We start from the raw sequence: 10,858 nt of genomic DNA, 5'->3' as shown, positions 1-10,858 counted from the left end.
ATGTATGGCGTGACAGGTATATTTATGAAATTTTCCGTATCCATGTATCTCTCTCTCTCTCTCTCTCTCTCTCTCTCTCTCTCTCTCGATGGATTTCCAATTTTACAATGCTACATAATATTTCGCGTGATATATAACTTGGAATTTAAATTGTGGATTTAAGTACCACTGTCCTTTCACGATTAGATAAATATATACGTGGCTAGCTTAAAGTATAAGCTGATCACTCGTCCTCGCAGGAGTACGAGTACGAGAGCCCGGATTCGGCATCGACACGAAGAACAACGATCTCGACGAGGAGGATATCGAGACGGTACTCGAGGCAATCATAATTTTTATCGCGTCGTCGTAGCAAACGGCAAAAGGAGAACCGTGGCAAGCCCGTCGCGCCCGCACCATGAACGGAATTGGTTAGAAAAATCGACGAAACACGCGATATTTAATCATTTATCCCGGGAGGCGTCTGAGGCGTCATTTGTTTCGACAGATCTGGGACGACGAACTCGCTGTTATAGCGCGTCGATCGGCGTTGCAGTGCAAGCTCTTCGAGAAGGATCAGGGTGCCGAGACGTTGGCAAGTGACTTCGACGGATACATCCCATTTTTCATCCCTCTTCTTTTCCTCCTCCCCTCTCTCTCTCTCTCTCTCTCTCTCTCTCTCTCTCTCTCTCTCTCTCATGTCGCCGTTATTTTTCAATATCCAATAACCCGTGCAGACGCAAAATTTCTCCATCGATACGGCCGCCAAAATACATTCGCGCGTACGTGTGTGTTGGCATTACGTTCGATATCGACTTGATATCGACTCTCACTCCTAATTACGAGAGTTTTCGGATTTCGATTAGAATCCATTTCAAACTTATATTTCCGACGTCACGGATGCGCGAAAATAATCTCCGCGTTTATACGACGACGGGGAAAGAGATAATCGACAGCAGTTGCATTTTTTTGTTAACTGACAAACTATTAAGAGGATAGACCTTTCCGAAATTATAGCGTCTATTATTAACGAGACAGAGTCTAGCGATCAAGCGATCTCGTTGCAGCGAAATCACCTCTTATAAGATCGCACACGCTGTGCGTGTCGCAAGTCGAAACGCACATCTCGTATATCGATATCTCATTGAAACGAGTCGCTCGTTGTACAACGATTTGGAGTGTGGCAGAATGTAAACGTGCTCGACATGGACAGCGTAGAAAGTGGCACGAGCGTAGAACGAATTCACTTTCATATTGCATCGCGATACGACGAGGTGGAAGACTTCGACAATGCGAAAGTTGGGTAAAACTCGAGTACATATAGCGAACGTGGGGAGTTTTATCAGATCAGTTTCGTACTTAGAAAGCCACCTTCTTCATCGAGACCACGGGTCTCGATCGATTCGGAGATAAAATGAACAAAAATCTCAAGAAGCTAATGTCTCGCGAATGATTAAAAATAAATAGCCTAACTCGAGAGTTAAAGACTTCAAAGATATGCAAAAAGAGAGTAAACATCCGTCCCTTCACGAATATCGAGTAGACTTTGAATGGATTTGTGATACACAAGAATTAATCATCGAAACGAAAAAAAAGAAATATATATATATATATATATATATAATAGTGGAAATTGATGGGTTTCTGACTGTGCGCAAATTTTCATCAGATTTTTACGGAGGAAAAATCAATTTTCTAAATCGAAGTGAGTCGAAGTGAGAAAAACTGTCCTGTGGAGGACAGTTTGCCTGTATGAAACACCCTGTATACACAAATCGCGCACTAAAAATTGGTGTGACATATGCACGTTTCTCGCATCTGTGTGTATGTAGGTAAATGGTAACGCGTACGGACCGCAATACTATAGAGAGAGAGCGAGAGAGGGAGAGAGGGAGAGAGGGAGAGAGGGAGAGAGGGGGAGAGAGAGAGAGAGAGAGAGAGAGAGAGAGAGAGAGAGAGAGAGAGAATGGGTACAATAGGTCGAGCCGAGTTGATCGGAACGGCTCCTTTGTGTCGAGAGACTCACCCTTTTGTGAATGGCCAGTGTTCGATCTGGCGTGTAGACATAGCTAACTCAGTCCTCGAATTTTGGGGGAAACTTTGCGGCCACCGCTCTGTCCTTCGTTTCCTTCCATCTCCCTCTTCCTGTCTTCTCGCGTAATCCTCTGTCTATTTCATCCCACATATCTACCCTCGTTTCTGCTTTTGCCCGCGCTTTTGCACGCTATACCCCCCGTGGAAGCCAGTGCTGCTTTTAGGTGCATCGGTACCCCGGTTTACCGGTTTTCACGCGTTCTTTATCGTCCTACCGAGTAAGCCGAGTCAAATTTGGGAAAAACAAGGAAACGCGCAAGAGATAGACTAGAATCATTTCAAATGTTCCCGAGCTTCTTTCTTTACTTGTTTTCGGAGAGGTGTGAATACTTTGCAAGATTTTGTTTTTGCAATATTTTTTATGAAGAACAAAATACACTGAAAGATATATCGAATTTGTAATATATAAACATCGTGAACAGGCATAAAGACAACTGTCTAATCCTAAGAGAAGAGCGAAACGCGTTAAAGTTATTTCTCCGTCTTCTCTCGTTACAAGTATTTATCGCGAGGAAGAAGTTAATAAGTTAGTTAGCTGAGTTGGAGAGGGGAACGACCTCGCCTGTAGAAGAAATGTTTAAATTAGTCCGATGGGGAGCGTCGACCTTTCCTCGGCGCCCCCGAGTCGAGCGGGTCGTCTCGATCACTCTCTAAAGCCGATACTGGAGGGATCGTTGGAGCGTCGGAGGATGAGGAAGGAGAGGGATGAAGCGACGACTTGACCGTCAGAGAAAATGACCAAAGACCGATTGTACGGAACAGAGATGCCGGAGATGGGAGATGGCGAGATAGAGCGGTGTTCTTCTTCTGTCGCCGGGAACAATCAAAATCGCGTATTCTCTCGGTAAATTGGAAATCGAGAGTGCTATTGTACCGGCCCAAATTACTCGTCGATAGTCCTGTATACACCGTTCCCCCGGCAGCTACGAGCACGAGCCGTTGTCGTGCTTTTTTCTCTTCCTTTTATATTCCAGGTTGATAGAAAAAAAATATTTCAATTTCCTATAGAGGATACATTCGTGAAAATGTGATACAATCAGCCGCGCGAGTTTTAACCCCGTAAAGTGCACTCGAGAGAGAGAGAGAGAGGGGGAGAGAGAGAGAGAGAGAGAGAGAGAGAGATGTACGAAAAGATGTATTAACCTCACCTATTTCTTTGTTCCTTTTTATGTATGCAACTACAGAGCACCACGATACACCGCGCATGTGGTTGATTTCGTTTTACTTGCCGTGCAAATTGCCGATGCAGACGCGAGAATTACAGAAACATCAGTTACTTCAAATTTACTTCTGAAATGAAACGAAACGATTGTTGATATCCCGTATATCCCGTAATTTTTACCATCTCGAGCGATGCTGCATACATCCATTTGCTGAGATATCGCGTGCTTTTGACAAACGAGATATTTCAATTTTTCATTGATTTGCCGTGAGGTTCAATCGCGACAATTTTCGCCGGTAATTCTCGAGATGAGCCCGCGAGACACGCGTTAATCTCTCTCTCTCTCTCTCTCTCTCTCTCTCTCTCTCTCTCTCTCTCTCTCTCTCTCTCTCTCTCTCTCTCTCTCAAGTCTCTTTCGCAGGGGTATCTCGAATTATGAAGCGCTCACCCGTCCTAATTCGAATTCAACTTGTGCGTCGATGAGGAGCGCGGGGCACGAGGCTGCCGACGCCCCGACGTCCACCTTCATTCAGTCCAGATAATCGCACCTTTCAGCCTGGTGAACTACTCGGTTCGCGCGCGCGCGCGCGCGCGCGCGCAACTCTCCTCTTACATTCCCCTCGCATCGGCGGCGTTCATTTACGCTGGTTGCGGTCGCGCGATTTACACGCTCGACTTGAACAAGACCGCGACGAGTTACCGTCGCGACTCAGTCACGCCCGGCGGGTTTGGGAATCGGGTCGAGGTACTCGTGTGTAATTACGGACCCGTCGATCGCACCGCACCGCACCGCACCTCGGCAATTCTACAAACTCTGCCAGCCGAGCCTATGTCCGCCCGGGACATAGCCTTCTTAGCGTTAGATCGTTACCGCGACCACCTTTGCAGTAAGTAAAGGTCTCATGAACTTGAATTCCTCAGTGAAATGGGGAACTTGATGCTTCTTATTTACTTTCGTCGATAGGAGGAAAAGGCACGAAAGATCAGAGAAAGAACGAAACAACAACTAAAAAATTGGGATTTTCTTTTTATTATAATTAAAGTTACGGTTACAGTAAAAATATGTTTATTATTATTATTATTTGCAAACTTTGCAAATTTTTCCACGGTTCGCTACCTTGTATCAAACAACGATGATACACGTGGACATATTAGGTGTACAAATGAATAATCCAAATTATTTTAAGCAGTTATGAAATCAATTTTAAATTGAATAGATTTTCCCGCTCTTTTGTGATTATGCAATGTTGACATATAGCTATTAAAAAGAACATATATAGTTTGGCGAGAGGCCCAACATAACCTTGAAAAGTATTCAGTTCAGTACAGTCGCCAAAATGGCAACAGATAAGGTGCATATCCGACACTGCATTCTCTACGAATTCCAACAAGGAAAAAATGCTGCAAGACCGTGCGAATCGATTTGTTCCTTTCTCGGCGAAGGTGTTGTATCGTACGATGTGTGCGCATTTTGGTTTAAGCGATTTAAAAGCGGCTTAAAAATTTCACAAACTAATCGACAAACAACACTTCCCTGGGCCCTGGAGGCCCTCGGGAAGCGCGATAATGATGATTTGGAGCAACTGCTCGCTGAGAATTCGGCACAAACACAAAAAGAGCTTTTTGAACAGTTGGGAGTAACTCAGCAAACGATTTCCAAACGCCTACATGAGATGGGAAAGATCCAGAAAGAAGGAAAATGGGTGCCTAACCGCATGAGCTCACTGAAACCAACAAAAGTCAACGAGTGGCAGCGTGTCTTTTGTCTTCTCAATAAGCAGCGTCGAAAGCAGCTTTCTTGTGGAAAATCGTTACGGGCGATGAGAATGGATACTCTATGACAATACGAAACGCAGAAAGTCATGGGTAAATCCCGGCGAATCGTCAAAATCGCTTCGGAAAGAAGGTTCTTCTCTGCACTTGGTGGGATATCAAGGGCATGCTTTATTATGAGTTGTTGGAACCGGGTGAAACAGTTACTGCGCAGACTGCTACCAACGTCATCAATTAATCTGCTTGAGTCAGGAATTGGAACGAAAACGCCCGTATACTGGCAAAGGAGAACCAGGAGGAGGAGGAGGAGGAGGAGTGAAAGTGTTGCATGACAACGCCAGGCTACACATTGCTTCCAATACAAAAGACACCGTAATGAGTCTTGGCTGGGGCAACCGCCTTGCAGCACTTGCGGCGTATTCGCCAGACATTGCTCCATCCGATTATCACTTGCTCCGGTCGATGCAACACGCCTTGTCCGATCATGCACTTCCAATCGGTGGATGAGATCCGAAAATGGCTTGACGACTTTATCGTGTCCAAAGACGTAAGATTTTTTCCGAGATGGAATTCATCAGCCGCCCGAAAGATGGCTTAAAGTTATAGAAAGCAACGGCGAATACTTTGATTGAACAATTTAATTTACTCTCGTTTCAAAATAAACCTTGAATGTAGCTGAAAAAATTGGATTATTCACTTGTACACCTAATATAAAGGTGGAAACTGCAAACAAACGTCGTAATTCTACTGATTTTAATATATGTTGTGTAAGTCTTGATATATTGACTGGGTATCTGCGAAATATCTTGCCAAGTTTAGCAAACCTTGGCGTCGATACTCCGCAGCGGTACATGTGATTTGGGAAAGAAACGTGAGTAACGGCTTCAAGACCACGCTCGCGAGACTGACGTCTCGCGTCTGCCCATGCACGTTCGTTACTACTTACTTAGCGGGCGGACATTTGAGCGAGCCGGCTCCTGTCCGTCGATTCGTCCCTCCATCGATCGTTACGGGACACGCGACCACTCGGTTATTCCTTAAGCACGAAAGCTCGTTTATCTTTATCGGTGTTCCCCGAGCCTCAGATGTCGGGGGCACTTTTGTGTAAGAAGATTACCTTTTGTCGGCAAAAGTGGAAAGTCTTCTCGGCAAAAGACGCGAATGTGTGCTGACCTGTTTCTCGATTCGTCTTCTTATAATTATGTATTAATATACATATATATACCATATATCTGCCTCTCTCTGTCTCGATGTACGAAAATGTACTTGCAGTTTATATGATCGGGCTAAAGGGAAAGAAAGTTGCTATTCTTTATTATTCCGTATACATATTCTTGGATTCTTGGATCCAAGTATTGTATTACAGACCGTAACCGTGGACGGAAACCAATTTAAGATTGATCAATGCACTTCGACGTTCCCGCACTGACTCTCGTCGACAGTTTAGAATAACGACGAAACCGAAGTTACCGCTGAGTAATCTCGCTTTATTAAAGTATGGAAGGAACGGTAGCTACCGTTTTTGAACGATCAGCTCTGCTCCTGTCGCACGATACATCGCGATTATCGCATCGTCGTAAATACCAAGAGATCCTGACATAAGAATGATGGATGAATCAATATCATCGACGAGGACACAGAGATCGTTCCACGATAATAATTTCGGCATTCCTTTGATCTTTCTAGATCCAACGCGCCTCGTCTCAGAATATGATGTCTCATGAGTCAGTATGTAGATGAATTTATAAGGTAACAGAGCAGTTTCTCATCGAATCTAATGTATCGCAGATCACACACAAATTGAATTATCCAATTATCGATACAAATATATAAAGAAATGTATGTGCCGAATTAACATAAGAATTATTTTGCTTTGACTGTTTACGAATATATTGATGTTTTTTCTTTTCTTTTTTTCTTTATGTTACAAGCACCTAACCGAAGATTACAGAGTTTCGGCAAATTATTTATTATTTCATTATGAACGAATTATAAGCGGAATATTATTCCGACATGAATTCTCCAAGATGTTATTATTTCACAGCTGAGATATCACTTTATTTGGAGTCAGTGGAAGTTTCACCATGTTCCAGATCGAAGTCAGGCATCGAAGAATGCAAGCGAGAGACAAGCAACAGATAAGTAATCGTACGATCGCGCCGCCGTCGTCCACGTTGCTCAGCTCTATTGTCGCTGCTACAGTACGGTGTGACTAGCATACTGCGTGCTGCAGAGACAAGCGGCTAGGTATTATTATTTTAAGATAACCAAAATATCGAGCTGCTGCTCATATATCTGCCGCATTACGACGCAATGATATCGCATGTCAGGTGTATCTAAATTACAATGCGCATACTCTCGTCGTTTCTGTTCGTATTTGAATACGCAATGTCATTGTAATCCGAGTAAATACAGTACGACCGTTACGACCGCAAGCAAATTGTTAAAATCGGCAGCAAGTAGCCGACGTGTGATTTGCCAATTGTCAGTATATAAATTATGGAAATGTGATAAACAGCTGCGCAAATATATCGCATTACCGGATCGAGACCGCAGAAGATTTATCGGCAATTACACACTCGTGTACCATAACAAAACGATCAGTCGAGTTTGCGTTCACGTTGTTTGTGTTTCGCCGCAAATGGTATTAAAAAGCACCTCGTGAAATTCGCACGAACGTAACTTCGATCGATTTAGTTTCGTTAGATTCGTCGGGCGAACGGATATTGAGGAGAAGGTGAATCGGTGATTAAAATTAAAAACTTGCGTTGAAGAGAGAGAGGGAGGGAGGGAGGGGGAGGGAAGGAGGGAAGGAAGGAGGGAGGGAGAGAGGGAGAGAGAGAGGGAGAGGGAGAGAGAGAGGGAGAGAGAGAGAGGGAGAGAGAGAGAGAGAGAGAGGAAGAGAGAGAGAGAGAGAGGAAGAGAGAAAGGGGAAAAACAGAAACAGGGATTAAAACACGGGGGGGACTCTAACTGCCCCTTGATGACGATCTGACGAGTCAGAGGAGTAAGCTGAATGGAAGCGCGAGTCGGTATTAAATCCACGTCCGAGAATGGCATTTTATTGCAAGAACGAGATACGATTACGCGTAATTCTCTCAAATTTCTTTCTCCGACTTGGCAGCTTATCTTTAATAATTTCGATCTCTCGGCAGCACTTTACTCTCGGTAGCACCGTACAGTAATTTACGGATACGATAAATTCTCTCTCTCTCTCTCTCTCTCTCTCTCTCTCTCTCTCTCTCGCTCTCTCTCGCTCTCTATCGTTTTGTTTTTGCACGTCAGCTGCTCGCTGCTGGTTTTTAAAACAACGTAATAATGTATGAAAAGCCGAGACGACAAATTGAATCGAGTCGAATCGACGGAAACTCGACGGAGTCGATTCTACTCCTTAAACCGCAGAAGATATTAGATGGTCGTCAAGGAAACCCAAAGGAAGGCTCTTACTTTCGGTAAGGAGAGATCGATTCGCGTTTTGTGTGTGTGTGTGCCATAGCCTGGCATCGCGCACCAATCTTTCGGACGCTTCTTCCTCGCACCTTTGAAAATATATTACTACGAATTAGCGCGACGGTTTGGTAGTCGCGAAAAAAGCGACGAGATTCAGTTTCGGCACGATATCCAAAACCGCTTGGTCCGCAGGGCGGCGGCCACTTCGATTAATGCCGGGAGTGGCTTTTTGGCTCCGTTGGAATTTGTCCCTTTGACGCGAACGTTGTTCGCGAGATAACGAATTTTATCCGGGGGTTCCTGCTGCGTATATAGAAGTCGGCACTCTGTACCTTCTGCGTCGTACCACCAGTCATGACCCCATGCCTTGGCAAAGATGGAAAAGAGAGTGTACAGTAAAATTCGGTGGGGGAAACGCGGAGAACACAACGTGGAGGAAACGGCAACTATTTGTAGTGTAAAGACATAACAATAACTTATATAGTAGTGTTGTATTTTGAGATTTTCGTCGATCTTCATCGATCTTTCCAGTCCAGACGGTTAACATGGTTAATGTAGAACCACGATTTCGCCTCGAACAAAAGAAAGCAAAAGAAGAGAATCACGATATGCCTTTCAATTGCTCTCTAGTTGTTTTTCCAAAGATTGATCAGTCCCATAATACCATTTTTCATTTCGTAAATGGCTTCTCGTCCCGTCAATCCCAATCTCATCGTCTGCTGCTGATATGTCGGTAAACTGATATGTCGCCTTCGCTCCCGCACAGTGCCACCTTTTGCCCCGTGTCCTCCAAATCTATAAAGAAGAGAATGTCAATGCCTAAAAGATCTTCTATCTGGATACTTTCTAAACAAGAAATATATTTCTTTAATGTGTAATATTTCATTTTTGTATTTTTTCAAATTTATACGGCCAGCGATATTGCACAAACTTCGTAACCGTCCATCTTCACCATCATGCATCGTACGTCTCTGTTTGCATTTTGTCTCGATTGTATATATAAATCCTGCTACTTAATATAATTGACAAGCAATTATACACGATATACAATTCCGCCGGAAAGTAGAGAAATATTGGAAGCAATATTGGAAAGACATGCAGCCAGCTAACAATTTTTACAGTCGAATACTCTACATTCGTAGCGCGTACTTAATATATTAAAGTGCAACCTTTGGAAAATTGGATTTACGCAAAACACCTGGCGGGAGCGCTTCATTTTCAGCCCCCCGCCGCCATCGTCGAAGGTTAATCTGAAGGTTAATATTTATTTGTTCGAGTTGCCGATCGCGCGCGCGCGCGCGCGCGAACCTTTCCTGTCACCGCGTTGACTTCTCATGAACGTCGCGTCGTACCCGAACGGCCGCGATTTCTTCGAGCCACTGATAATCCGCGTTCGATTTTGGCAGGCGAACGTGCACGGAGCCTCTGATAGCGGTGCCAAGATTCGAGCAGGGCAGAATGCGAGGCAGCCGAGTCTCCTTAGTGCCGTCGCAGGAATTCCAATTTCTCCCCGATTTCCTGGACCGCTTTAACGAGTCTCTCGCACACCGCCGCTAGGTTACCATCTCGCTTCGGCGATATCAGACGCGTATGATCCGCCTTGTTGCACCAGTTGCAAGGAAAGCTTTGCCCTCGTTGAAAAATATTTCCACATTATTCGGGGAAGAACAGCGATATAGACGTGGTAATTTTATACACACCTCAAACTCTCTCATAAAACAGGAAGCCGTTCCTCTTTAATCGTGAGACCAGCCCCTTCGACCCGATACGGTTAAGTATTGTGCTATCTCGTCTACTACTCGTCTACTACTCGTGGACTAGCGCTTTTTTGTCGTTGTTGTTGGCGTTGCTACCATATTCGTTGTACCATATTGCAGTAACCAAGTTTCACGTTATATCGCGGTCGAGATGACGGATCGATCGCGAAAAGGCGACGCGCTTTAACCTTTAAGTGAGAAGCATCTTATTTTGCAACACATACTCCGAAAGTTGGGAAACTACATCTCTCTCTCTCTCTCTCTCTCTCTCTCTCTCTCTCTCTCTCTTCCCTCTCTCTCTCTCTCTCTCTCTCTCTCTCTTCCTCTCACGCTCACTTATATTTTCATTTGAATTATTTCGTCGTTTGCGTTTATAATCACATAAAGATGGCTTTATCTCGTTCGAGAATGCTTTATAAAGATAAATTTGCCGCAATCTCGTCGATATTTTGCGACGATCTCGATTATACCGTGCAATCTGCTTGCCGCGGATCTCACTGGTAAACCGGCGTTATTGAATTTAGCACGAGACGCGAGAGATCAATGAGCATCAAAAATTAATTGAAGATCAAAATGGGAAGTTGGGATTAACTCGAGATAAGCGATTTATGAGTCGACGAACGGTGAAATTAATGAGGAACAT

At 44.3% G+C, this 10,858-nt stretch overlaps 1 pseudogene; it reads left to right on the top strand.

Annotated features, from left to right (window-relative positions):
• Positions 1-4,092, top strand: LOC109503814 (venom allergen 5.01-like; annotated as a pseudogene).
• The last annotated feature ends 6,766 nt before the right edge of the window (positions 4,093-10,858 follow it).

Source organism: Harpegnathos saltator, unplaced genomic scaffold (genome assembly GCF_003227715.2).
Source record: "Harpegnathos saltator strain DR-91 unplaced genomic scaffold, Hsal_v8.6 scaffold100, whole genome shotgun sequence".
NCBI lineage: Eukaryota > Metazoa > Arthropoda > Insecta > Hymenoptera > Formicidae > Harpegnathos > Harpegnathos saltator.
This window is presented reverse-complemented; position numbering and strand designations above follow the sequence as displayed.